The 25381-nt window shown below is 61.2% G+C and overlaps 10 non-coding genes across 10 annotated transcripts; all 10 read left to right on the top strand.

The window, feature by feature from the left end:
• Positions 1–912: 912 nt before the first annotated feature.
• LOC131406639 (small nucleolar RNA SNORD116) lies at positions 913–1005 on the top strand. The gene has a single exon (XR_009220272.1). It is a non-coding gene; the product is annotated as a small nucleolar RNA SNORD116 (small nucleolar RNA).
• Positions 1006–3604: 2599 nt separating this feature from the next.
• Positions 3605–3698, top strand: LOC131406588 (small nucleolar RNA SNORD116). Its single transcript, XR_009220225.1, has one exon. It is a non-coding gene; the product is annotated as a small nucleolar RNA SNORD116 (small nucleolar RNA).
• A 2610-nt stretch (positions 3699–6308) lies between these two features.
• Positions 6309–6401, top strand: LOC131406638 (small nucleolar RNA SNORD116). Its single transcript, XR_009220271.1, has one exon. It is a non-coding gene; the product is annotated as a small nucleolar RNA SNORD116 (small nucleolar RNA).
• Positions 6402–9000: 2599 nt separating this feature from the next.
• LOC131406587 (small nucleolar RNA SNORD116) lies at positions 9001–9094 on the top strand. Its single transcript, XR_009220224.1, has one exon. It is a non-coding gene; the product is annotated as a small nucleolar RNA SNORD116 (small nucleolar RNA).
• A 2610-nt stretch (positions 9095–11704) lies between these two features.
• Positions 11705–11797, top strand: LOC131406637 (small nucleolar RNA SNORD116). Its single transcript, XR_009220270.1, has one exon. It is a non-coding gene; the product is annotated as a small nucleolar RNA SNORD116 (small nucleolar RNA).
• A 2599-nt stretch (positions 11798–14396) lies between these two features.
• Positions 14397–14490, top strand: LOC131406586 (small nucleolar RNA SNORD116). Its single transcript, XR_009220223.1, has one exon. It is a non-coding gene; the product is annotated as a small nucleolar RNA SNORD116 (small nucleolar RNA).
• Positions 14491–17100: 2610 nt separating this feature from the next.
• On the top strand, positions 17101–17193 carry LOC131406636 (small nucleolar RNA SNORD116). Its single transcript, XR_009220269.1, has one exon. It is a non-coding gene; the product is annotated as a small nucleolar RNA SNORD116 (small nucleolar RNA).
• A 2599-nt stretch (positions 17194–19792) lies between these two features.
• LOC131406585 (small nucleolar RNA SNORD116) lies at positions 19793–19886 on the top strand. Its single transcript, XR_009220222.1, has one exon. It is a non-coding gene; the product is annotated as a small nucleolar RNA SNORD116 (small nucleolar RNA).
• A 2610-nt stretch (positions 19887–22496) lies between these two features.
• Positions 22497–22589, top strand: LOC131406635 (small nucleolar RNA SNORD116). The gene has a single exon (XR_009220268.1). It is a non-coding gene; the product is annotated as a small nucleolar RNA SNORD116 (small nucleolar RNA).
• A 2599-nt stretch (positions 22590–25188) lies between these two features.
• Positions 25189–25282, top strand: LOC131406583 (small nucleolar RNA SNORD116). The gene has a single exon (XR_009220221.1). It is a non-coding gene; the product is annotated as a small nucleolar RNA SNORD116 (small nucleolar RNA).
• Positions 25283–25381: the final 99 nt, after the last annotated feature.

Here is a 25381-nt window from a genome sequence, read left to right as displayed (position 1 = left end):
GGTGGCCACTGCGTTCGCCTCAAGTGCGGTTCACGTGGGGCGGCTTGCGGGGACCCAAGGTCCAGCTAGCCTTAGCATCCGCAATCGGGCGGAGCGTGTGCCTGCTAGCGTCTCGTTTTCCGTTGGTCAGAAGGAGTGGCTGTGACAGAGGGAGTCTGGGGCCTAGTGGAGCAGCCTTCCCTAGAGGTCAGCCGCCTGACCAGTAGGGGTCAAAGTTGGCGTCGTTTCTTGGGAAGTCACCGGTCCTCCGCCGTCGTGTGGCAGGGCTTGAGGCCAGGGGGTCTGTGCGGAAGACGAGCCTTTTCAGGGGCTTCGGCCTCCGCACCCGAAGACACGCACACGCACCTAGCTGCACACCGTCCCGCCCTGGTGGTGTCACACACACACGCCTTCCGTCGTGGCTGAGGGAAAGAGGTAGAGGGCAGGAAGATGCAGGGCTTGCCCCGGGGGAATCCTTGGCCTGGATCTTGTTCCCTAAGACCCTGGCTACGTTTCTCAAGCAGCCATGTGATTTGTCTGCACTTCTCAGGTGGAATCTCCGTGCAAAGCTTGCCGTCGACCAGGAAGAGAAGAGCTGCCTGTCCTCCGTTGAGCGGAGATGCGAGGGAATCCCGGAAGAGGCGTGGCTTACGGTGCGCGCCGGCCCCGTGGATCGCTTAGGACGGTAAGAATTCCTTTGCGCCCAGCTGATGCCGTTGGCTTTAGGATTCGTGGAGCGGCCTTGGAGGCTTCTTGTCCGCGTGTCCCCAGGGGCATGCGGGGTCACGCTCTAAGGGTGGATGGAGAGTTCCCCTTGCTCGTTGGCTTGGATCCTGGATTCTCCAGGCTGCTGGCGGCCTCTGAGGTGATGGGCTCACCCGCTGCGCCACCCAGCCTCCCTTGTGACAACTTCCAGCTGCCCAGAAGGTGCTCGGATCGATGATGACTCCCTCAAATGCATTCCTTGGAAATCTGAACACAATGAGTGAGAACTCACTACCGTCGTTCTCATCGAAACTGAGGTCCAGCACCTTGTCTTCCCCAAGGTTGACAGGAGTGAGGGACAGCTTCTCGTTGATCACGCTCGTGCAGCCACCACCAGGGCGTCAGCGTCCTAGGGTCTCCCGTCTTTGCATCAGTAGTTTGACCCTTTAGTTGGGCGTTCACGAATCGGAGGGGCTTGGTCGAATGGCCAGCCGCTGCTGGCGTGGCGGCCCGGTGGCATCCCAGTTGTAGAGTCGGAGAGGGTGGCGTTGCCACAGGCCCAGGGAGTTCCCGGCAGGGAGTATGTGTTGGCCAGGTTCTGGCTTGAGACGTAGCCCCGGGGGTCTGTGTCTCGAAGGCGAACGGCAGACTCTTCCCTGGTTTCTGGTCGGAGCCCCTGTTTCGGCCAGGCAAGTAGCAGTAGCTGTTCTTGCCTTGCTGCTCGGTGAGGAGGTTTGATCGGCCCGTGGGTTTGGGGGGCGGGGTCCGAGGAACTAGGCCCCAGTGCTGCCGTTGGCAGCTCTTGTATTGCACCTCGTCACCCGGTCGACACAAAGGGGGCCCAAGATCGGCTGCGATGTGGACCCAGCACTGAGATCAAGACACTGTGGTGGCTGACGCGGTGGACAGGGAGGGTAGGGCACGGAGAGGACCGGTCGTAGCGTGATTCCACGGGCTTCCATAGGCTGTACCGCCTGGTTGTGTTCCAGCCTCTGCCGTGGGCTTGCCAGGGGTGCCGTTGGGCCCTAAGGGGGCTGCCGCCTGGTGCCTGCCAGGGAAGGCTTCGGGGTCCGTGAGGATGCGCTGAGGTAGAGGACCTTTACGGTAGGTGGCATCTCACTTCCTGAGGAGTGGCGCTCAGTGGTTCTCTTCCTGGTGCCTTGAAGAGATCGAGAGGCCCACGACTGCCCGCCAGCCACCTCTGCTCCACATTGCTTAGGCGAACGTTCTGTCTGCCCCTTTGCCCCCTCGGGCACGGAGCTTCCAAGGTGAAAGCGTTACTCCAGGAGAGTTTGCTTTTCCTGGGCCGGGTGGCTGACATCCTCCTGGCAGGGGTTGGGATTCCTTTGTGGAAGCCTGTGGGCGTGGCCGAGACCGAGAGTGCTGCGATCCTAGGCGCCCTGCCCCGGGGACAGACGTCTAGCGTGGAGGAGGACCACGTCTCCTTGTGTGGGAGCTGTGTCCTCGTTTGCTTGTTTGTCTTGTCTTCGTGGAGGAAGCGTTTGTCCTCTCTGTGAGATCGTCTGTGGTGTCAGGGGGCCAAAGGGAAGGGGTCAGAGGTTGAATGGGATGGGGTCGACTCATGCACAGTCAGAATTCCCTTAGGGCCGTCCCGCGTGAGGCTCCCTGGCCCTCGTGCAGCCGCAGTGTTGGGGGCTCCAACGAGGGGGACTTGTTTTGCAGGCGTGAGGATGCTGCTTGTTTGGAGCAGGCAGGCAGGGGCTTGAACGTTTCCTGGAAGGCCAGCAGGCCAGCCGGCAACCCGCTGGCTGTGGAAATGCCAGGTGCCAGGTGCCCGGGCGGGAATTTGCTGTGGTTTGAGTCGGGTTTTACCCTGGGTCGTGGTGGCTGAAGACCACCCGTTCCAGTGGGGTCTCCTGCCGGCCCGCTGAGGGCCTTTGGGCTTAGTGAGGCCAAACCGGAGCCCGGTCTGAAGTCGTTTGGCCACTTCAGTTGAAGACGGGCTGCTTGTGTTCTGCTGCCCGTGTCCCCGTGCGGCCAGCTTTCCTGTCAGTCATTTTGCTCTGCTGGCAGCCGCATTTCCGTCACGTGCGGTTCACCTGAGGCGGCTCGTGGGGACACGATGTCCACGTTGACATCACATCCACGGTCGGCGCGAGGCTGTCTGTAGCTTCTCGGTGCCCTTTGCTCAGAAGGAGTGGTTCTCAGAGAGGGAGCTCGTGGCCAATTTGAGCAGCCTCCAGAGGTCAAAGTTGGCGTTCCCGCTTTGGAAGTCACCGGTCTCCTGCATCGGGTGGTGGGGCACGAGGCCAGGCGTCTGTGCGGACGGCATGCTTTTTCAAGTGCCGAGGTCTCCGCACACGAACACACACGCACGGGCGCACGCGCGCACGCCCAGTCCTGCATACCTGCCTCCACTCGTGGTGTCACACACGCCTTCGGTCACCCGTAAGGGATAGAGGTAGAGGACAAGCAGATGGCAGGTGACCCCGGGGGAAACTCTGGCCTGGATCTTGTTATCTGACCCCCTGGGTACGTTTCTCAAGCAGGCGTGTGATGTCTCTACCCTTGTCAGGGGCAAGTGCCGTGCGAAGCTCGCTGCCGGCCACAGAGAGAGAAGACCTTCGTGTCCTTTGATGAGCCGAGGTGCGAGGGAACGGCGGAAGTAGTGTGGCCCAGGATGCGCACGGTGCCCGTGGGTGGCTCAGGACGGTAAGCCTTACGTTGTCGCCAGTTCTGCCTTTGGCCCTGGGCTCTCGTGGACCTGCCTTAGAGGCTGTCTGTCCGCGTGTCCCCAGTGGCATGCGGGCTCGTGCTCTAAGGGTGGATCGACTGTTCCTCTCGCTCGGTGGCTTGGCTCTGGATTCTCCAGGCTGCTGGCGGACTCGGAGGCGATGGGCTCACCCGCTGAGCCGGCCAGCCTGTCCTCTGACTTGTTCCAGGTTCCCAGAATGTGCTCGGATCGATGATGACTCCCTCATATGCATTCCTTGGAAAATCTGAACAAAATGAGTGAGAACTCACTACCGTCGTTCTCATCGAAACTGAGGTCCAGCACGTTGTCTTCCCCAGGGACGGCAGGAGTGAGGGACAGCTTCCCCTTGGTCACACTCGTCCAAACACCAGCCCAGGGCGTCAGCGTGTGAGAGCCTCTCGCCTTGGGGCTCGTTCCCTTCTCCGCATTCGTTGGGCGTCCGTCAATCGGAGGTCCTGGGTGAATGGCCTGGCTCTCGCACGGCGTGGCTGCCAGCTCGCATCCTAGGGTTAGGTGTCGGCGCTGGCGTAGGCCCCGTGAGCTCACGGCGTTGTGTCTGCGTGGGCCTGGTTCCCGCTTCAGACGAAACCCCTCGGGGGTCTGCGTCTCAGAGCTGAACAGCAGAAGTCCCCGTGGTTTCTGATTAGAGGCCCAGGCCAGACAGGGAGCCATTACCCCTTCACTGCCTTTTGGCTTGGTGAGGCAACCGGAGCGTCCGTCGGGGTTTGGGGCAGGCGGCAGAGTTCAGGCTAAGGCTGCGGTCCTGCAGGTGGAGTTCCTCTGCGTGACCCACTCGCCGGATCCTCACAAAGGCGCCCAAAGGTGGACTGTGCTGTGCACCTCACGCTTGTGTCAAGACACTGTGCCGGCTGATGGCTTGTACGGTGGGGGGAAGGGCACAGAGAGGACAGGTCCTAGTGTGATGCCATGGGCTTCCAGGGGACGGACTGTCTCGTTGTGTTCCAAGTGCCGTCATGGGCTTGTCAGGGATGTCTCCTGGCTCTGACGGGGCTGCCACTTGGTGCGTACCAGAGAAGGCTTGCGGGCCCGTGTGTATGCACTGTGGTAGGTGACCCTTGTGGTGGGTGGCATGTCTGTTCCAGAGTGGTGGCGCCAAATGGTTCCCTTCCTGGTCCCTTGAAGAGGGCCACTGGCTCGGGACTGCGGGCCGGCCACCGCTGCTCATGGAGTCCTTAGGCGAACGTTGTCTCTGATCCTCTGCCCTCTGATCTTGGGCACGGAGTTTGCAAGGAGAAAGTGTACCTCCAGGCTGGTCCACTTTTCCTGGCACAGTTGGATCATTCCCCCTCGGAGGACTTTAGCCGTATCTGTGGAAGCCCGTGGGCGTGCCAGAGACGGGGGCTGTTGCTGTGACCCGAGGCGCACTGCCCCGGAGAGACGTGTAGCTTGGGAAACGTCCACGTCTCCTTGCGTGGAGTGCGTGTCCTAGTTTAAGTCTTGCTCTCGTCTTCCTGGGTGAAGCCAGCCTTTGAGCCATGGGAGGTCGTTTGTGGTGTAAGAGGTGTCGAAGAAGGCGTCAACGGTTGAAGCTGGTGGGTCGAGTTAGGCAAAGTCAAAATTCCTGCATGGCTGACCTCCCTGAGGCTCACTTCTCCCCGATGTGTGTGTAGTGTTCCAGGCACCTCTTGGGGGACTTGTTTTGAAGGCCCGGGGGTGCTGCTTTGGACGGGGCAGCCGTGTGTTGACCGATTCCCGGAAGGCCAGGTTCCAAAGAGCGGCCGGCTGTGGAAATGCCAGGGCCCTGGATGGGAATTTGCTCGAGGTTCAGTCGGGTTTTAGCGTGGGTCATGGTGGCCGTAGACCTCCACCTCCCGGCGGGTTTCCTGCTGGCCCGCGGTGGGCATTTCGTATTAGTTAGGTCGAAGAGGTACCTGGCCTGAAGTGGCGGGGCCACTTCAGATTGAGATGGGCTGCTTCTTCCCTATAGCCCGTGTCCCCGTGGTGGAGGCCCTCGAGTCGGCGGTTTAGTTACGGCGGTGGCCACTGCGTTCGCCTCAAGTGCGGTTCACGTGGGGCGGCTTGCGGGGACCCAAGGTCCAGCTAGCCTTAGCATCCGCAATCGGGCGGAGCGTGTGCCTGCTAGCGTCTCGTTTTCCGTTGGTCAGAAGGAGTGGCTGTGACAGAGGGAGTCTGGGGCCTAGTGGAGCAGCCTTCCCTAGAGGTCAGCCGCCTGACCAGTAGGGGTCAAAGTTGGCGTCGTTTCTTGGGAAGTCACCGGTCCTCCGCCGTCGTGTGGCAGGGCTTGAGGCCAGGGGGTCTGTGCGGAAGACGAGCCTTTTCAGGGGCTTCGGCCTCCGCACCCGAAGACACGCACACGCACCTAGCTGCACACCGTCCCGCCCTGGTGGTGTCACACACACACGCCTTCCGTCGTGGCTGAGGGAAAGAGGTAGAGGGCAGGAAGATGCAGGGCTTGCCCCGGGGGAATCCTTGGCCTGGATCTTGTTCCCTAAGACCCTGGCTACGTTTCTCAAGCAGCCATGTGATTTGTCTGCACTTCTCAGGTGGAATCTCCGTGCAAAGCTTGCCGTCGACCAGGAAGAGAAGAGCTGCCTGTCCTCCGTTGAGCGGAGATGCGAGGGAATCCCGGAAGAGGCGTGGCTTACGGTGCGCGCCGGCCCCGTGGATCGCTTAGGACGGTAAGAATTCCTTTGCACCCAGCTGATGCCGTTGGCTTTAGGATTCGTGGAGCGGCCTTGGAGGCTTCTTGTCCGCGTGTCCCCAGGGGCATGCGGGGTCACGCTCTAAGGGTGGATGGAGAGTTCCCCTTGCTCGTTGGCTTGGATCCTGGATTCTCCAGGCTGCTGGCGGCCTCTGAGGTGATGGGCTCACCCGCTGCGCCACCCAGCCTCCCTTGTGACAACTTCCAGCTGCCCAGAAGGTGCTCGGATCGATGATGACTCCCTCAAATGCATTCCTTGGAAATCTGAACACAATGAGTGAGAACTCACTACCGTCGTTCTCATCGAAACTGAGGTCCAGCACCTTGTCTTCCCCAAGGTTGACAGGAGTGAGGGACAGCTTCTCGTTGATCACGCTCGTGCAGCCACCACCAGGGCGTCAGCATCCTAGGGTCTCCCGTCTTTGCATCAGTAGTTTGACCGCTTTAGTTGGGCGTTCACGAATCGGAGGGGCTTGGTCGAATGGCCAGCCGCTGCTGGCGTGGCGGCCCGGTGGCATCCCAGTTGTAGAGTCGGAGAGGGTGGCGTTGCCACAGGCCCAGGGAGTTCCCGGCAGGGAGTATGTGTTGGCCAGGTTCTGGCTTGAGACGTAGCCCCGGGGGTCTGTGTCTCGAAGGCGAACGGCAGACTCTTCCCTGGTTTCTGGTCGGAGCCCCTGTTTCGGCCAGGCAAGTAGCAGTAGCTGTTCTTGCCTTGCTGCTCGGTGAGGAGGTTTGATCGGCCCGTGGGTTTGGGGGCGGGGTCCGAGGAACTAGGCCCCAGTGCTGCCGTTGGCAGCTCTTGTATTGCACCTCGTCACCCGGTCGACACAAAGGGGGCCCAAGATCGGCTGCGATGTGGACCCAGCACTGAGATCAAGACACTGTGGTGGCTGACGCGGTGGACAGGGAGGGTAGGGCACGGAGAGGACCGGTCGTAGCGTGATTCCACGGGCTTCCATAGGCTGTACCGCCTGGTTGTGTTCCAGCCTCTGCCGTGGGCTTGCCAGGGGTGCCGTTGGGCCCTAAGGGGGCTGCCGCCTGGTGCCTGCCAGGGAAGGCTTCGGGGTCCGTGAGGATGCGCTGAGGTAGAGGACCTTTACGGTAGGTGGCATCTCACTTCCTGAGGAGTGGCGCTCAGTGGTTCTCTTCCTGGTGCCTTGAAGAGATCGAGAGGCCCACGACTGCCCGCCAGCCACCTCTGCTCCACATTGCTTAGGCGAACGTTCTGTCTGCCCCTTTGCCCCCTCGGGCACGGAGCTTCCAAGGTGAAAGCGTTACTCCAGGAGAGTTTGCTTTTCCTGGGCCGGGTGGCTGACATCCTCCTGGCAGGGGTTGGGATTCCTTTGTGGAAGCCTGTGGGCGTGGCCGAGACCGAGAGTGCTGCGATCCTAGGCGCCCTGCCCCGGGGACAGACGTCTAGCGTGGAGGAGGACCACGTCTCCTTGTGTGGGAGCTGTGTCCTCGTTTGCTTGTTTGTCTTGTCTTCGTGGAGGAAGCGTTTGTCCTCTCTGTGAGATCGTCTGTGGTGTCAGGGGGCCAAAGGGAAGGGGTCAGAGGTTGAATGGGATGGGGTCGACTCATGCACAGTCAGAATTCCCTTAGGGCCGTCCCGCGTGAGGCTCCCTGGCCCTCGTGCAGCCGCAGTGTTGGGGGCTCCAACGAGGGGGACTTGTTTTGCAGGCGTGAGGATGCTGCTTGTTTGGAGCAGGCAGGCAGGGGCTTGAACGTTTCCTGGAAGGCCAGCAGGCCAGCCGGCAACCCGCTGGCTGTGGAAATGCCAGGTGCCAGGTGCCCGGGCGGGAATTTGCTGTGGTTTGAGTCGGCTTTTACCCTGGGTCGTGGTGGCTGAAGACCACCCGTTCCAGTGGGGTCTCCTGCCGGCCCGCTGAGGGCCTTTGGGCTTAGTGAGGCCAAACCGGAGCCCGGTCTGAAGTCGTTTGGCCACTTCAGTTGAAGACGGGCTGCTTGTGTTCTGCTGCCCGTGTCCCCGTGCGGCCAGCTTTCCTGTCAGTCATTTTGCTCTGCTGGCAGCCGCATTTCCGTCACGTGCGGTTCACCTGAGGCGGCTCGTGGGGACACGATGTCCACGTTGACATCACATCCACGGTCGGCGCGAGGCTGTCTGTAGCTTCTCGGTGCCCTTTGCTCAGAAGGAGTGGTTCTCAGAGAGGGAGCTCGTGGCCAATTTGAGCAGCCTCCAGAGGTCAAAGTTGGCGTTCCCGCTTTGGAAGTCACCGGTCTCCTGCATCGGGTGGTGGGGCACGAGGCCAGGCGTCTGTGCGGACGGCATGCTTTTTCAGGTGCCGAGGTCTCCGCACACGAACACACACGCACGGGCGCACGCGCGCACGCCCAGTCCTGCATACCTGCCTCCACTCGTGGTGTCACACACGCCTTCGGTCACCCGTAAGGGATAGAGGTAGAGGACAAGCAGATGGCAGGTGACCCCGGGGGAAACTCTGGCCTGGATCTTGTTATCTGACCCCCTGGGTACGTTTCTCAAGCAGGCGTGTGATGTCTCTACCCTTGTCAGGGGCAAGTGCCGTGCGAAGCTCGCTGCCGGCCACAGAGAGAGAAGACCTTCGTGTCCTTTGATGAGCCGAGGTGCGAGGGAACGGCGGAAGTAGTGTGGCCCAGGATGCGCACGGTGCCCGTGGGTGGCTCAGGACGGTAAGCCTTACGTTGTCGCCAGTTCTGCCTTTGGCCCTGGGCTCTCGTGGACCTGCCTTAGAGGCTGTCTGTCCGCGTGTCCCCAGTGGCATGCGGGCTCGTGCTCTAAGGGTGGATCGACTGTTCCTCTCGCTCGGTGGCTTGGCTCTGGATTCTCCAGGCTGCTGGCGGACTCGGAGGCGATGGGCTCACCCGCTGAGCCGGCCAGCCTGTCCTCTGACTTGTTCCGGGTTCCCAGAATGTGCTCGGATCGATGATGACTCCCTCATATGCATTCCTTGGAAAATCTGAACAAAATGAGTGAGAACTCACTACCGTCGTTCTCATCGAAACTGAGGTCCAGCACGTTGTCTTCCCCAGGGACGGCAGGAGTGAGGGACAGCTTCCCCTTGGTCACACTCGTCCAAACACCAGCCCAGGGCGTCAGCGTGTGAGAGCCTCTCGCCTTGGGGCTCGTTCCCTTCTCCGCATTCGTTGGGCGTCCGTCAATCGGAGGTCCTGGGTGAATGGCCTGGCTCTCGCACGGCGTGGCTGCCAGCTCGCATCCTAGGGTTAGGTGTCGGCGCTGGCATAGGCCCCGTGAGCTCACGGCGTTGTGTCTGCGTGGGCCTGGTTCCCGCTTCAGACGAAACCCCTCGGGGGTCTGCGTCTCAGAGCTGAACAGCAGAAGTCCCCGTGGTTTCTGATTAGAGGCCCAGGCCAGACAGGGAGCCATTACCCCTTCACTGCCTTTTGGCTTGGTGAGGCAACCGGAGCGTCCGTCGGGGTTTGGGGCAGGCGGCAGAGTTCAGGCTAAGGCTGCGGTCCTGCAGGTGGAGTTCCTCTGCGTGACCCACTCGCCCGATCCTCACAAAGGCGCCCAAAGGTGGACTGTGCTGTGCACCTCACGCTTGTGTCAAGACGCTGTGCCGGCTGATGGCTTGTACGGTGGGGGGAAGGGCACAGAGAGGACAGGTCCTAGTGTGATGCCATGGGCTTCCAGGGGACGGACTGTCTCGTTGTGTTCCAAGTGCCGTCATGGGCTTGTCAGGGATGTCTCCTGGCTCTGACGGGGCTGCCACTTGGTGCGTACCAGAGAAGGCTTGCGGGCCCGTGTGTATGCACTGTGGTAGGTGACCCTTGTGGTGGGTGGCATGTCTGTTCCAGAGTGGTGGCGCCAAATGGTTCCCTTCCTGGTCCCTTGAAGAGGGCCACTGGCTCGGGACTGCGGGCCGGCCACCGCTGCTCATGGAGTCCTTAGGCGAACGTTGTCTCTGATCCTCTGCCCTCTGATCTTGGGCACGGAGTTTGCAAGGAGAAAGTGTACCTCCAGGCTGGTCCACTTTTCCTGGCACAGTTGGATCATTCCCCCTCGGAGGACTTTAGCCGTATCTGTGGAAGCCCGTGGGCGTGCCAGAGACGGGGGCTGTTGCTGTGACCCGAGGCGCACTGCCCCGGAGAGACGTGTAGCTTGGGAAACGTCCACGTCTCCTTGCGTGGAGTGCGTGTCCTAGTTTAAGTCTTGCTCTCGTCTTCCTGGGTGAAGCCAGCCTTTGAGCCATGGGAGGTCGTTTGTGGTGTAAGAGGTGTCGAAGAAGGCGTCAACGGTTGAAGCTGGTGGGTCGAGTTAGGCAAAGTCAAAATTCCTGCATGGCTGACCTCCCTGAGGCTCACTTCTCCCCGATGTGTGTGTAGTGTTCCAGGCACCTCTTGGGGGACTTGTTTTGAAGGCCCGGGGGTGCTGCTTTGGACGGGGCAGCCGTGTGTTGACCGATTCCCGGAAGGCCAGGTTCCAAAGAGCGGCCGGCTGTGGAAATGCCAGGGCCCTGGATGGGAATTTGCTCGAGGTTCAGTCGGGTTTTAGCGTGGGTCATGGTGGCCGTAGACCTCCACCTCCCGGCGGGTTTCCTGCTGGCCCGTGGTGGGCATTTCGTATTAGTTAGGTCGAAGAGGTACCTGGCCTGAAGTGGCGGGGCCACTTCAGATTGAGATGGGCTGCTTCTTCCCTATAGCCCGTGTCCCCGTGGTGGAGGCCCTCGAGTCGGCGGTTTAGTTACGGCGGTGGCCACTGCGTTCGCCTCAAGTGCGGTTCACGTGGGGCGGCTTGCGGGGACCCAAGGTCCAGCTAGCCTTAGCATCCGCAATCGGGCGGAGCGTGTGCCTGCTAGCGTCTCGTTTTCCGTTGGTCAGAAGGAGTGGCTGTGACAGAGGGAGTCTGGGGCCTAGTGGAGCAGCCTTCCCTAGAGGTCAGCCGCCTGACCAGTAGCGGTCAAAGTTGGCGTCGTTTCTTGGGAAGTCACCGGTCCTCCGCCGTCGTGTGGCAGGGCTTGAGGCCAGGGGGTCTGTGCGGAAGACGAGCCTTTTCAGGGGCTTCGGCCTCCGCACCCGAAGACACGCACACGCACCTAGCTGCACACCGTCCCGCCCTGGTGGTGTCACACACACACGCCTTCCGTCGTGGCTGAGGGAAAGAGGTAGAGGGCAGGAAGATGCAGGGCTTGCCCCGGGGGAATCCTTGGCCTGGATCTTGTTCCCTAAGACCCTGGCTACGTTTCTCAAGCAGCCATGTGATTTGTCTGCACTTCTCAGGTGGAATCTCCGTGCAAAGCTTGCCGTCGACCAGGAAGAGAAGAGCTGCCTGTCCTCCGTTGAGCGGAGATGCGAGGGAATCCCGGAAGAGGCGTGGCTTACGGTGCGCGCCGGCCCCGTGGATCGCTTAGGACGGTAAGAATTCCTTTGCACCCAGCTGATGCCGTTGGCTTTAGGATTCGTGGAGCGGCCTTGGAGGCTTCTTGTCCGCGTGTCCCCAGGGGCATGCGGGGTCACGCTCTAAGGGTGGATGGAGAGTTCCCCTTGCTCGTTGGCTTGGATCCTGGATTCTCCAGGCTGCTGGCGGCCTCTGAGGTGATGGGCTCACCCGCTGCGCCACCCAGCCTCCCTTGTGACAACTTCCAGCTGCCCAGAAGGTGCTCGGATCGATGATGACTCCCTCAAATGCATTCCTTGGAAATCTGAACACAATGAGTGAGAACTCACTACCGTCGTTCTCATCGAAACTGAGGTCCAGCACCTTGTCTTCCCCAAGGTTGACAGGAGTGAGGGACAGCTTCTCGTTGATCACGCTCGTGCAGCCACCACCAGGGCGTCAGCATCCTAGGGTCTCCCGTCTTTGCATCAGTAGTTTGACCGCTTTAGTTGGGCGTTCACGAATCGGAGGGGCTTGGTCGAATGGCCAGCTGCTGCTGGCGTGGCGGCCCGGTGGCATCCCAGTTGTAGAGTCGGAGAGGGTGGCGTTGCCACAGGCCCAGGGAGTTCCCGGCAGGGAGTATGTGTTGGCCAGGTTCTGGCTTGAGACGTAGCCCCGGGGGTCTGTGTCTCGAAGGCGAACGGCAGACTCTTCCCTGGTTTCTGGTCGGAGCCCCTGTTTCGGCCAGGCAAGTAGCAGTAGCTGTTCTTGCCTTGCTGCTCGGTGAGGAGGTTTGATCGGCCCGTGGGTTTGGGGGCGGGGTCCGAGGAACTAGGCCCCAGTGCTGCCGTTGGCAGCTCTTGTATTGCACCTCGTCACCCGGTCGACACAAAGGGGGCCCAAGATCGGCTGCGATGTGGACCCAGCACTGAGATCAAGACACTGTGGTGGCTGACGCGGTGGACAGGGAGGGTAGGGCACGGAGAGGACCGGTCGTAGCGTGATTCCACGGGCTTCCATAGGCTGTACCGCCTGGTTGTGTTCCAGCCTCTGCCGTGGGCTTGCCAGGGGTGCCGTTGGGCCCTAAGGGGGCTGCCGCCTGGTGCCTGCCAGGGAAGGCTTCGGGGTCCGTGAGGATGCGCTGAGGTAGAGGACCTTTACGGTAGGTGGCATCTCACTTCCTGAGGAGTGGCGCTCAGTGGTTCTCTTCCTGGTGCCTTGAAGAGATCGAGAGGCCCACGACTGCCCGCCAGCCACCTCTGCTCCACATTGCTTAGGCGAACGTTCTGTCTGCCCCTTTGCCCCCTCGGGCACGGAGCTTCCAAGGTGAAAGCGTTACTCCAGGAGAGTTTGCTTTTCCTGGGCCGGGTGGCTGACATCCTCCTGGCAGGGGTTGGGATTCCTTTGTGGAAGCCTGTGGGCGTGGCCGAGACCGAGAGTGCTGCGATCCTAGGCGCCCTGCCCCGGGGACAGACGTCTAGCGTGGAGGAGGACCACGTCTCCTTGTGTGGGAGCTGTGTCCTCGTTTGCTTGTTTGTCTTGTCTTCGTGGAGGAAGCGTTTGTCCTCTCTGTGAGATCGTCTGTGGTGTCAGGGGGCCAAAGGGAAGGGGTCAGAGGTTGAATGGGATGGGGTCGACTCATGCACAGTCAGAATTCCCTTAGGGCCGTCCCGCGTGAGGCTCCCTGGCCCTCGTGCAGCCGCAGTGTTGGGGGCTCCAACGAGGGGGACTTGTTTTGCAGGCGTGAGGATGCTGCTTGTTTGGAGCAGGCAGGCAGGGGCTTGAACGTTTCCTGGAAGGCCAGCAGGCCAGCCGGCAACCCGCTGGCTGTGGAAATGCCAGGTGCCAGGTGCCCGGGCGGGAATTTGCTGTGGTTTGAGTCGGCTTTTACCCTGGGTCGTGGTGGCTGAAGACCACCCGTTCCAGTGGGGTCTCCTGCCGGCCCGCTGAGGGCCTTTGGGCTTAGTGAGGCCAAACCGGAGCCCGGTCTGAAGTCGTTTGGCCACTTCAGTTGAAGACGGGCTGCTTGTGTTCTGCTGCCCGTGTCCCCGTGCGGCCAGCTTTCCTGTCAGTCATTTTGCTCTGCTGGCAGCCGCATTTCCGTCACGTGCGGTTCACCTGAGGCGGCTTGTGGGGACACGATGTCCACGTTGACATCACATCCACGGTCGGCGCGAGGCTGTCTGTAGCTTCTCGGTGCCCTTTGCTCAGAAGGAGTGGTTCTCAGAGAGGGAGCTCGTGGCCAATTTGAGCAGCCTCCAGAGGTCAAAGTTGGCGTTCCCGCTTTGGAAGTCACCGGTCTCCTGCATCGGGTGGTGGGGCACGAGGCCAGGCGTCTGTGCGGACGGCATGCTTTTTCAGGTGCCGAGGTCTCCGCACACGAACACACACGCACGGGCGCACGCGCGCACGCCCAGTCCTGCATACCTGCCTCCACTCGTGGTGTCACACACGCCTTCGGTCACCCGTAAGGGATAGAGGTAGAGGACAAGCAGATGGCAGGTGACCCCGGGGGAAACTCTGGCCTGGATCTTGTTATCTGACCCCCTGGGTACGTTTCTCAAGCAGGCGTGTGATGTCTCTACCCTTGTCAGGGGCAAGTGCCGTGCGAAGCTCGCTGCCGGCCACAGAGAGAGAAGACCTTCGTGTCCTTTGATGAGCCGAGGTGCGAGGGAACGGCGGAAGTAGTGTGGCCCAGGATGCGCACGGTGCCCGTGGGTGGCTCAGGACGGTAAGCCTTACGTTGTCGCCAGTTCTGCCTTTGGCCCTGGGCTCTCGTGGACCTGCCTTAGAGGCTGTCTGTCCGCGTGTCCCCAGTGGCATGCGGGCTCGTGCTCTAAGGGTGGATCGACTGTTCCTCTCGCTCGGTGGCTTGGCTCTGGATTCTCCAGGCTGCTGGCGGACTCGGAGGCGATGGGCTCACCCGCTGAGCCGGCCAGCCTGTCCTCTGACTTGTTCCGGGTTCCCAGAATGTGCTCGGATCGATGATGACTCCCTCATATGCATTCCTTGGAAAATCTGAACAAAATGAGTGAGAACTCACTACCGTCGTTCTCATCGAAACTGAGGTCCAGCACGTTGTCTTCCCCAGGGACGGCAGGAGTGAGGGACAGCTTCCCCTTGGTCACACTCGTCCAAACACCAGCCCAGGGCGTCAGCGTGTGAGAGCCTCTCGCCTTGGGGCTCGTTCCCTTCTCCGCATTCGTTGGGCGTCCGTCAATCGGAGGTCCTGGGTGAATGGCCTGGCTCTCGCACGGCATGGCTGCCAGCTCGCATCCTAGGGTTAGGTGTCGGCGCTGGCATAGGCCCCGTGAGCTCACGGCGTTGTGTCTGCGTGGGCCTGGTTCCCGCTTCAGACGAAACCCCTCGGGGGTCTGCGTCTCAGAGCTGAACAGCAGAAGTCCCCGTGGTTTCTGATTAGAGGCCCAGGCCAGACAGGGAGCCATTACCCCTTCACTGCCTTTTGGCTTGGTGAGGCAACCGGAGCGTCCGTCGGGGTTTGGGGCAGGCGGCAGAGTTCAGGCTAAGGCTGCGGTCCTGCAGGTGGAGTTCCTCTGCGTGACCCACTCGCCGGATCCTCACAAAGGCGCCCAAAGGTGGACTGTGCTGTGCACCTCACGCTTGTGTCAAGACGCTGTGCCGGCTGATGGCTTGTACGGTGGGGGGAAGGGCACAGAGAGGACAGGTCCTAGTGTGATGCCATGGGCTTCCAGGGGACGGACTGTCTCGTTGTGTTCCAAGTGCCGTCATGGGCTTGTCAGGGATGTCTCCTGGCTCTGACGGGGCTGCCACTTGGTGCGTACCAGAGAAGGCTTGCGGGCCCGTGTGTATGCACTGTGGTAGGTGACCCTTGTGGTGGGTGGCATGTCTGTTCCAGAGTGGTGGCGCCAAATGGTTCCCTTCCTGGTCCCTTGAAGAGGGCCACTGGCTCGGGACTGCGGGCCGGCCACCGCTGCTCATGGAGTCCTTAGGCGAACGTTGTCTCTGATCCTCTGCCCTCTGATCTTGGGCACGGAGTTTGCAAGGAGAAAGTGTACCTCCAGGCTGGTCCACTTTTCCTGGCACAGTTGGATCATTCCCCCTCGGAGGACTTTAGCCGTATCTGTGGAAGCCCGTGGGCGTGCCAGAGACGGGGGCTGTTGCTGTGACCCGAGGCGCACTGCCCCGGAGAGACGTGTAGCTTGGGAAACGTCCACGTCTCCTTGCGTGGAGTGCGTGTCCTAGTTTAAGTCTTGCTCTCGTCTTCCTGGGTGAAGCCAGCCTTTGAGCCATGGGAGGTCGTTTGTGGTGTAAGAGGTGTCGAAGAAGGCGTCAACGGTTGAAGCTGGTGGGTCGAGTTAGGCAAAGTCAAAATTCCTGCATGGCTGACCTCCCTGAGGCTCACTTCTCCCCGATGTGTGTGTAGTGTTCCAGGCACCTCTTGGGGGACTTGTTTTGAAGGCCCGGGGGTGCTGCTTTGGACGGGGCAGCCGTGTGTTGACCGATTCCCGGAAGGCCAGGTTCCAAAGAGCGGCCGGCTGTGGAAATGCCAGGGCCCTGGATGGGAATTTGCTCGAGGTTCAGTCGGGTTTTAGCGTGGGTCATGGTGGCCGTAGACCTCCACCTCCCGGCGGGTTTCCTGCTGGCCCGCGGTGGGCATTTCGTATTAGTTAGGTCGAAGAGGTACCTGGCCTGAAGTGGCGGGGCCACTTCAGATTGAGATGGGCTGCTTCTTCCCTATAGCCCGTGTCCCCGTGGTGGAGGCCCTCGAGTCGGCGGTTTAGTTACGGCGGTGGCCACTGCGTTCGCCTCAAGTGCGGTTCACGTGGGGCGGCTTGCGGGGACCCAAGGTCCAGCTAGCCTTAGCATCCGCAATCGGGCGGAGCGTGTGCCTGCTAGCGTCTCGTTTTCCGTTGGTCAGAAGGAGTGGCTGTGACAGAGGGAGTCTGGGGCCTAGTGGAGCAGCCTTCCCTAGAGGTCAGCCGCCTGACCAGTAGCGGTCAAAGTTGGCGTCGTTTCTTGGGAAGTCACCGGTCCTCCGCCGTCGTGTGGCAGGGCTTGAGGCCAGGGGGTCTGTGCGGAAGACGAGCCTTTTCAGGGGCTTCGGCCTCCGCACCCGAAGACACGCACACGCACCTAGCTGCACACCGTCCCGCCCTGGTGGTGTCACACACACACGCCTTCCGTCGTGGCTGAGGGAAAGAGGTAGAGGGCAGGAAGATGCAGGGCTTGCCCCGGGGGAATCCTTGGCCTGGATCTTGTTCCCTAAGACCCTGGCTACGTTTCTCAAGCAGCCATGTGATTTGTCTGCACTTCTCAGGTGGAATCTCCGTGCAAAGCTTGCCGTCGACCAGGAAGAGAAGAGCTGCCTGTCCTCCGTTGAGCGGAGATGCGAGGGAATCCCGGAAGAGGCGTGGCTTACGGTGCGCGCCGGCCCCGTGGATCGCTTAGGACGGTAAGAATTCCTTTGCACCCAGCTGATGCCGTTGGCTTTAGGATTCGTGGAGCGGCCTTGGAGGCTTCTTGTCCGCGTGTCCCCAGGGGCATGCGGGGTCACGCTCTAAGGGTGGATGGAGAGTTCCCCTTGCTCGTTGGCTTGGATCCTGGATTCTCCAGGCTGCTGGCGGCCTCTGAGGTGATGGGCTCACCCGCTGCGCCACCCAGCCTCCCTTGTGACAACTTCCAGCTGCCCAGAAGGTGCTCGGATCGATGATGACTCCCTCAAATGCATTCCTTGGAAATCTGAACACAATGAGTGAGAACTCACTACCGTCGTTCTCATCGAAACTGAGGTCCAGCACCTTGTCTTCCCCAAGGTTGACAGGAGTGAGGGACAGCTTCTCGTTGATCACGCTCGTGCAGCCACCACCAGGGCGTCAGCATCCTAGGGTCTCCCGTCTTTGCATCAGTAGTTTGACCGCTTTAGTTGGGCGTTCACGAATCGGAGGGGCTTGGTCGAATGGCCAGCCGCTGCTGGCGTGGCGGCCCGGTGGCATCCCAGTTGTAGAGTCGGAGAGGGTGGCGTTGCCACAGGCCCAGGGAGTTCCCGGCAGGGAGTATGTGTTGGCCAGGTTCTGGCTTGAGACGTAGCCCCGGGGGTCTGTGTCTCGAAGGCGAACGGCAGACTCTTCCCTGGTTTCTGGTCGGAGCCCCTGTTTCGGCCAGGCAAGTAGCAGTAGCTGTTCTTGCCTTGCTGCTCGGTGAGGAGGTTTGATCGGCCCGTGGGTTTGGGGGCGGGGTCCGAGGAACTAGGCCCCAGTGCTGCCGTTGGCAGCTCTTGTATTGCACCTCGTCACCCGGTCGACACAAAGGGGGCCCAAGATCGGCTGCGATGTGGACCCAGCACTGAGATCAAGACACTGTGGTGGCTGACGCGGTGGACAGGGAGGGTAGGGCACGGAGAGGACCGGTCGTAGCGTGATTCCACGGGCTTCCATAGGCTGTACCGCCTGGTTGTGTTCCAGCCTCTGCCGTGGGCTTGCCAGGGGTGCCGTTGGGCCCTAAGGGGGCTGCCGCCTGGTGCCTGCCAGGGAAGGCTTCGGGGTCCGTGAGGATGCGCTGAGGTAGAGGACCTTTACGGTAGGTGGCATCTCACTTCCTGAGGAGTGGCGCTCAGTGGTTCTCTTCCTGGTGCCTTGAAGAGATCGAGAGGCCCACGACTGCCCGCCAGCCACCTCTGCTCCACATTGCTTAGGCGAACGTTCTGTCTGCCCCTTTGCCCCCTCGGGCACGGAGCTTCCAAGGTGAAAGCGTTACTCCAGGAGAGTTTGCTTTTCCTGGGCCGGGTGGCTGACATCCTCCTGGCAGGGGTTGGGATTCCTTTGTGGAAGCCTGTGGGCGTGGCCGAGACCGAGAGTGCTGCGATCCTAGGCGCCCTGCCCCGGGGACAGACGTCTAGCGTGGAGGAGGACCACGTCTCCTTGTGTGGGAGCTGTGTCCTCGTTTGCTTGTTTGTCTTGTCTTCGTGGAGGAAGCGTTTGTCCTCTCTGTGAGATCGTCTGTGGTGTCAGGGGGCCAAAGGGAAGGGGTCAGAGGTTGAATGGGATGGGGTCGACTCATGCACAGTCAGAATTCCCTTAGGGCCGTCCCGCGTGAGGCTCCCTGGCCCTCGTGCAGCCGCAGTGTTGGGGGCTCCAACGAGGGGGACTTGTTTTGCAGGCGTGAGGATGCTGCTTGTTTGGAGCAGGCAGGCAGGGGCTTGAACGTTTCCTGGAAGGCCAGCAGGCCAGCCGGCAACCCGCTGGCTGTGGAAATGCCAGGTGCCAGGTGCCCGGGCGGGAATTTGCTGTGGTTTGAGTCGGCTTTTACCCTGGGTCGTGGTGGCTGAAGACCACCCGTTCCAGTGGGGTCTCCTGCCGGCCCGCTGAGGGCCTTTGGGCTTAGTGAGGCCAAACCGGAGCCCGGTCTGAAGTCGTTTGGCCACTTCAGTTGAAGACGGGCTGCTTGTGTTCTGCTGCCCGTGTCCCCGTGCGGCCAGCTTTCCTGTCAGTCATTTTGCTCTGCTGGCAGCCGCATTTCCGTCACGTGCGGTTCACCTGAGGCGGCTTGTGGGGACACGATGTCCACGTTGACATCACATCCACGGTCGGCGCGAGGCTGTCTGTAGCTTCTCGGTGCCCTTTGCTCAGAAGGAGTGGTTCTCAGAGAGGGAGCTCGTGGCCAATTTGAGCAGCCTCCAGAGGTCAAAGTTGGCGTTCCCGCTTTGGAAGTCACCGGTCTCCTGCATCGGGTGGTGGGGCACGAGGCCAGGCGTCTGTGCGGACGGCATGCTTTTTCAGGTGCCGAGGTCTCCGCACACGAACACACACGCACGGGCGCACGCGCGCACGCCCAGTCCTGCATACCTGCCTCCACTCGTGGTGTCACACACGCCTTCGGTCACCCGTAAGGGATAGAGGTAGAGGACAAGCAGATGGCAGGTGACCCCGGGGGAAACTCTGGCCTGGATCTTGTTATCTGACCCCCTGGGTACGTTTCTCAAGCAGGCGTGTGATGTCTCTACCCTTGTCAGGGGCAAGTGCCGTGCGAAGCTCGCTGCCGGCCACAGAGAGAGAAGACCTTCGTGTCCTTTGATGAGCCGAGGTGCGAGGGAACGGCGGAAGTAGTGTGGCCCAGGATGCGCACGGTGCCCGTGGGTGGCTCAGGACGGTAAGCCTTACGTTGTCGCCAGTTCTGCCTTTGGCCCTGGGCTCTCGTGGACCTGCCTTAGAGGCTGTCTGTCCGCGTGTCCCCAGTGGCATGCGGGCTCGTGCTCTAAGGGTGGATCGACTGTTCCTCTCGCTCGGTGGCTTGGCTCTGGATTCTCCAGGCTGCTGGCGGACTCGGAGGCGATGGGCTCACCCGCTGAGCCGGCCAGCCTGTCCTCTGACTTGTTCCGGGTTCCCAGAATGTGCTCGGATCGATGATGACTCCCTCATATGCATTCCTTGGAAAATCTGAACAAAATGAGTGAGAACTCACTACCGTCGTTCTCATCGAAACTGAGGTCCAGCACGTTGTCTTCCCCAGGGACGGCAGGAGTGAGGGACAGCTTCCCCTTGGTCACACTCGTCCAAACACCAGCCCAGGGCGTCAGCGTGTGAGAGCCTCTCGCCTTGGGGCTCGTTCCCTTCTCCGCATTCGTTGGGCGTCCGTCAATCGGAGGTCCTGGGTGAATGGCCTGGCTCTCGCACGGCGTGGCTGCCAGCTCGCATCCTAGGGTTAGGTGTCGGCGCTGGCATAGGCCCCGTGAGCTCACGGCGTTGTGTCTGCGTGGGCCTGGTTCCCGCTTCAGACGAAACCCCTCGGGGGTCTGCGTCTCAGAGCTGAACAGCAGAAGTCCCCGTGGTTTCTGATTAGAGGCCCAGGCCAGACAGGGAGCCATTACCCCTTCACTGCCTTTTGGCTTGGTGAGGCAACCGGAGCGTCCGTCGGGGTTTGGGGCAGGCGGCAGAGTTCAGGCTAAGGCTGCGGTCCTGCAGGTGGAGTTCCTCTGCGTGACCCACTCGCCGGATCCTCACAAAGGCGCCCAAAGGTGGACTGTGCTGTGCACCTCACGCTTGTGTCAAGACGCTGTGCCGGCTGATGGCTTGTACGGTGGGGGGAAGGGCACAGAGAGGACAGGTCCTAGTGTGATGCCATGGGCTTCCAGGGGACGGACTGTCTCGTTGTGTTCCAAGTGCCGTCATGGGCTTGTCAGGGATGTCTCCTGGCTCTGACGGGGCTGCCACTTGGTGCGTACCAGAGAAGGCTTGCGGGCCCGTGTGTATGCACTGTGGTAGGTGACCCTTGTGGTGGGTGGCATGTCTGTTCCAGAGTGGTGGCGCCAAATGGTTCCCTTCCTGGTCCCTTGAAGAGGGCCACTGGCTCGGGACTGCGGGCCGGCCACCGCTGCTCATGGAGTCCTTAGGCGAACGTTGTCTCTGATCCTCTGCCCTCTGATCTTGGGCACGGAGTTTGCAAGGAGAAAGTGTACCTCCAGGCTGGTCCACTTTTCCTGGCACAGTTGGATCATTCCCCCTCGGAGGACTTTAGCCGTATCTGTGGAAGCCCGTGGGCGTGCCAGAGACGGGGGCTGTTGCTGTGACCCGAGGCGCACTGCCCCGGAGAGACGTGTAGCTTGGGAAACGTCCACGTCTCCTTGCGTGGAGTGCGTGTCCTAGTTTAAGTCTTGCTCTCGTCTTCCTGGGTGAAGCCAGCCTTTGAGCCATGGGAGGTCGTTTGTGGTGTAAGAGGTGTCGAAGAAGGCGTCAACGGTTGAAGCTGGTGGGTCGAGTTAGGCAAAGTCAAAATTCCTGCATGGCTGACCTCCCTGAGGCTCACTTCTCCCCGATGTGTGTGTAGTGTTCCAGGCACCTCTTGGGGGACTTGTTTTGAAGGCCCGGGGGTGCTGCTTTGGACGGGGCAGCCGTGTGTTGACCGATTCCCGGAAGGCCAGGTTCCAAAGAGCGGCCGGCTGTGGAAATGCCAGGGCCCTGGATGGGAATTTGCTCGAGGTTCAGTCGGGTTTTAGCGTGGGTCATGGTGGCCGTAGACCTCCACCTCCCGGCGGGTTTCCTGCTGGCCCGCGGTGGGCATTTCGTATTAGTTAGGTCGAAGAGGTACCTGGCCTGAAGTGGCGGGGCCACTTCAGATTGAGATGGGCTGCTTCTTCCCTATAGCCCGTGTCCCCGTGGTGGAGGCCCTCGAGTCGGCGGTTTAGTTACGGCGGTGGCCACTGCGTTCGCCTCAAGTGCGGTTCACGTGGGGCGGCTTGCGGGGACCCAAGGTCCAGCTAGCCTTAGCATCCGCAATCGGGCGGAGCGTGTGCCTGCTAGCGTCTCGTTTTCCGTTGGTCAGAAGGAGTGGCTGTGACAGAGGGAGTCTGGGGCCTAGTGGAGCAGCCTTCCCTAGAGGTCAGCCGCCTGACCAGTAGGGGTCAAAGTTGGCGTCGTTTCTTGGGAAGTCACCGGTCCTCCGCCGTCGTGTGGCAGGGCTTGAGGCCAGGGGGTCTGTGCGGAAGACGAGCCTTTTCAGGGGCTTCGGCCTCCGCACCCGAAGACACGCACACGCACCTAGCTGCACACCGTCCCGCCCTGGTGGTGTCACACACACACGCCTTCCGTCGTGGCTGAGGGAAAGAGGTAGAGGGCAGGAAGATGCAGGGCTTGCCCCGGGGGAATCCTTGGCCTGGATCTTGTTCCCTAAGACCCTGGCTACGTTTCTCAAGCAGCCATGTGATTTGTCTGCACTTCTCAGGTGGAATCTCCGTGCAAAGCTTGCCGTCGACCAGGAAGAGAAGAGCTGCCTGTCCTCCGTTGAGCGGAGATGCGAGGGAATCCCGGAAGAGGCGTGGCTTACGGTGCGCGCCGGCCCCGTGGATCGCTTAGGACGGTAAGAATTCCTTTGCACCCAGCTGATGCCGTTGGCTTTAGGATTCGTGGAGCGGCCTTGGAGGCTTCTTGTCCGCGTGTCCCCAGGGGCATGCGGGGTCACGCTCTAAGGGTGGATGGAGAGTTCCCCTTGCTCGTTGGCTTGGATCCTGGATTCTCCAGGCTGCTGGCGGCCTCTGAGGTGATGGGCTCACCCGCTGCGCCACCCAGCCTCCCTTGTGACAACTTCCAGCTGCCCAGAAGGTGCTCGGATCGATGATGACTCCCTCAAATGCATTCCTTGGAAATCTGAACACAATGAGTGAGAACTCACTACCGTCGTTCTCATCGAAACTGAGGTCCAGCACCTTGTCTTCCCCAAGGTTGACAGGAGTGAGGGACAGCTTCTCGTTGATCACGCTCGTGCAGCCACCACCAGGGCGTCAGCATCCTAGGGTCTCCCGTCTTTGCATCAGTAGTTTGACCGCTTTAGTTGGGCGTTCACGAATCGGAGGGGCTTGGTCGAATGGCCAGCCGCTGCTGGCGTGGCGGCCCGGTGGCATCCCAGTTGTAGAGTCGGAGAGGGTGGCGTTGCCACAGGCCCAGGGAGTTCCCGGCAGGGAGTATGTGTTGGCCAGGTTCTGGCTTGAGACGTAGCCCCGGGGGTCTGTGTCTCGAAGGCGAACGGCAGACTCTTCCCTGGTTTCTGGTCGGAGCCCCTGTTTCGGCCAGGCAAGTAGCAGTAGCTGTTCTTGCCTTGCTGCTCGGTGAGGAGGTTTGATCGGCCCGTGGGTTTGGGGGCGGGGTCCGAGGAACTAGGCCCCAGTGCTGCCGTTGGCAGCTCTTGTATTGCACCTCGTCACCCGGTCGACACAAAGGGGGCCCAAGATCGGCTGCGATGTGGACCCAGCACTGAGATCAAGACACTGTGGTGGCTGACGCGGTGGACAGGGAGGGTAGGGCACGGAGAGGACCGGTCGTAGCGTGATTCCACGGGCTTCCATAGGCTGTACCGCCTGGTTGTGTTCCAGCCTCTGCCGTGGGCTTGCCAGGGGTGCCGTTGGGCCCTAAGGGGGCTGCCGCCTGGTGCCTGCCAGGGAAGGCTTCGGGGTCCGTGAGGATGCGCTGAGGTAGAGGACCTTTACGGTAGGTGGCATCTCACTTCCTGAGGAGTGGCGCTCAGTGGTTCTCTTCCTGGTGCCTTGAAGAGATCGAGAGGCCCACGACTGCCCGCCAGCCACCTCTGCTCCACATTGCTTAGGCGAACGTTCTGTCTGCCCCTTTGCCCCCTCGGGCACGGAGCTTCCAAGGTGAAAGCGTTACTCCAGGAGAGTTTGCTTTTCCTGGGCCGGGTGGCTGACATCCTCCTGGCAGGGGTTGGGATTCCTTTGTGGAAGCCTGTGGGCGTGGCCGAGACCGAGAGTGCTGCGATCCTAGGCGCCCTGCCCCGGGGACAGACGTCTAGCGTGGAGGAGGACCACGTCTCCTTGTGTGGGAGCTGTGTCCTCGTTTGCTTGTTTGTCTTGTCTTCGTGGAGGAAGCGTTTGTCCTCTCTGTGAGATCGTCTGTGGTGTCAGGGGGCCAAAGGGAAGGGGTCAGAGGTTGAATGGGATGGGGTCGACTCATGCACGGTCAGAATTCCCTTAGGGCCGTCCCGCGTGAGGCTCCCTGGCCCTCGTGCAGCCGCAGTGTTGGGGGCTCCAACGAGGGGGACTTGTTTTGCAGGCGTGAGGATGCTGCTTGTTTGGAGCAGGCAGGCAGGGGCTTGAACGTTTCCTAGAAGGCCAGCAGGCCAGCCGGCAACCCGCTGGCTGTGGAAATGCCAGGTGCCAGGTGCCCGGGCGGGAATTTGCTGTGGTTTGAGTCGGGTTTTACCCTGGGTCGTGGTGGCTGAAGACCACCCGTTCCAGTGGGGTCTCCTGCCGGCCCGCTGAGGGCCTTTGGGCTTAGTGAGGCCAAACCGGAGCCCGGTCTGAAGTCGTTTGGCCACTTCAGTTGAAGACGGGCTGCTTGTGTTCTGCTGCCCGTGTCCCCGTGCGGCCAGCTTTCCTGTCAGTCATTTTGCTCTGCTGGCAGCCGCATTTCCGTCACGTGCGGTTCACCTGAGGCGGCTCGTGGGGACACGATGTCCACGTTGACATCACATCCACGGTCGGCGCGAGGCTGTCTGTAGCTTCTCGGTGCCCTTTGCTCAGAAGGAGTGGTTCTCAGAGAGGGAGCTCGTGGCCAATTTGAGCAGCCTCCAGAGGTCAAAGTTGGCGTTCCCGCTTTGGAAGTCACCGGTCTCCTGCATCGGGTGGTGGGGCACGAGGCCAGGCGTCTGTGCGGACGGCATGCTTTTTCAGGTGCCGAGGTCTCCGCACACGAACACACACGCACGGGCGCACGCGCGCACGCCCAGTCCTGCATACCTGCCTCCACTCGTGGTGTCACACACGCCTTCGGTCACCCGTAAGGGATAGAGGTAGAGGACAAGCAGATGGCAGGTGACCCCGGGGGAAACTCTGGCCTGGATCTTGTTATCTGACCCCCTGGGTACGTTTCTCAAGCAGGCGTGTGATGTCTCTACCCTTGTCAGGGGCAAGTGCCGTGCGAAGCTCGCTGCCGGCCACAGAGAGAGAAGACCTTCGTGTCCTTTGATGAGCCGAGGTGCGAGGGAACGGCGGAAGTAGTGTGGCCCAGGATGCGCACGGTGCCCGTGGGTGGCTCAGGACGGTAAGCCTTACGTTGTCGCCAGTTCTGCCTTTGGCCCTGGGCTCTCGTGGACCTGCCTTAGAGGCTGTCTGTCCGCGTGTCCCCAGTGGCATGCGGGCTCGTGCTCTAAGGGTGGATCGACTGTTCCTCTCGCTCGGTGGCTTGGCTCTGGATTCTCCAGGCTGCTGGCGGACTCGGAGGCGATGGGCTCACCCGCTGAGCCGGCCAGCCTGTCCTCTGACTTGTTCCAGGTTCCCAGAATGTGCTCGGATCGATGATGACTCCCTCATATGCATTCCTTGGAAAATCTGAACAAAATGAGTGAGAACTCACTACCGTCGTTCTCATCGAAACTGAGGTCCAGCACGTTGTCTTCCCCAGGGACGGCAGGAGTGAGGGACAGCTTCCCCTTGGTCACACTCGTCCAAACACCAGCCCAGGGCGTCAGCGTGTGAGAGCCT

The sequence above is a fragment of the Diceros bicornis genome, chromosome 5 (genome assembly GCF_020826845.1).
Source record: "Diceros bicornis minor isolate mBicDic1 chromosome 5, mDicBic1.mat.cur, whole genome shotgun sequence".
Classification (NCBI taxonomy): Eukaryota; Metazoa; Chordata; class Mammalia; order Perissodactyla; family Rhinocerotidae; genus Diceros; species Diceros bicornis.
Note: the sequence above shows the minus strand (reverse complement) of the source record. Positions and strands in the feature narration are given on the sequence as shown.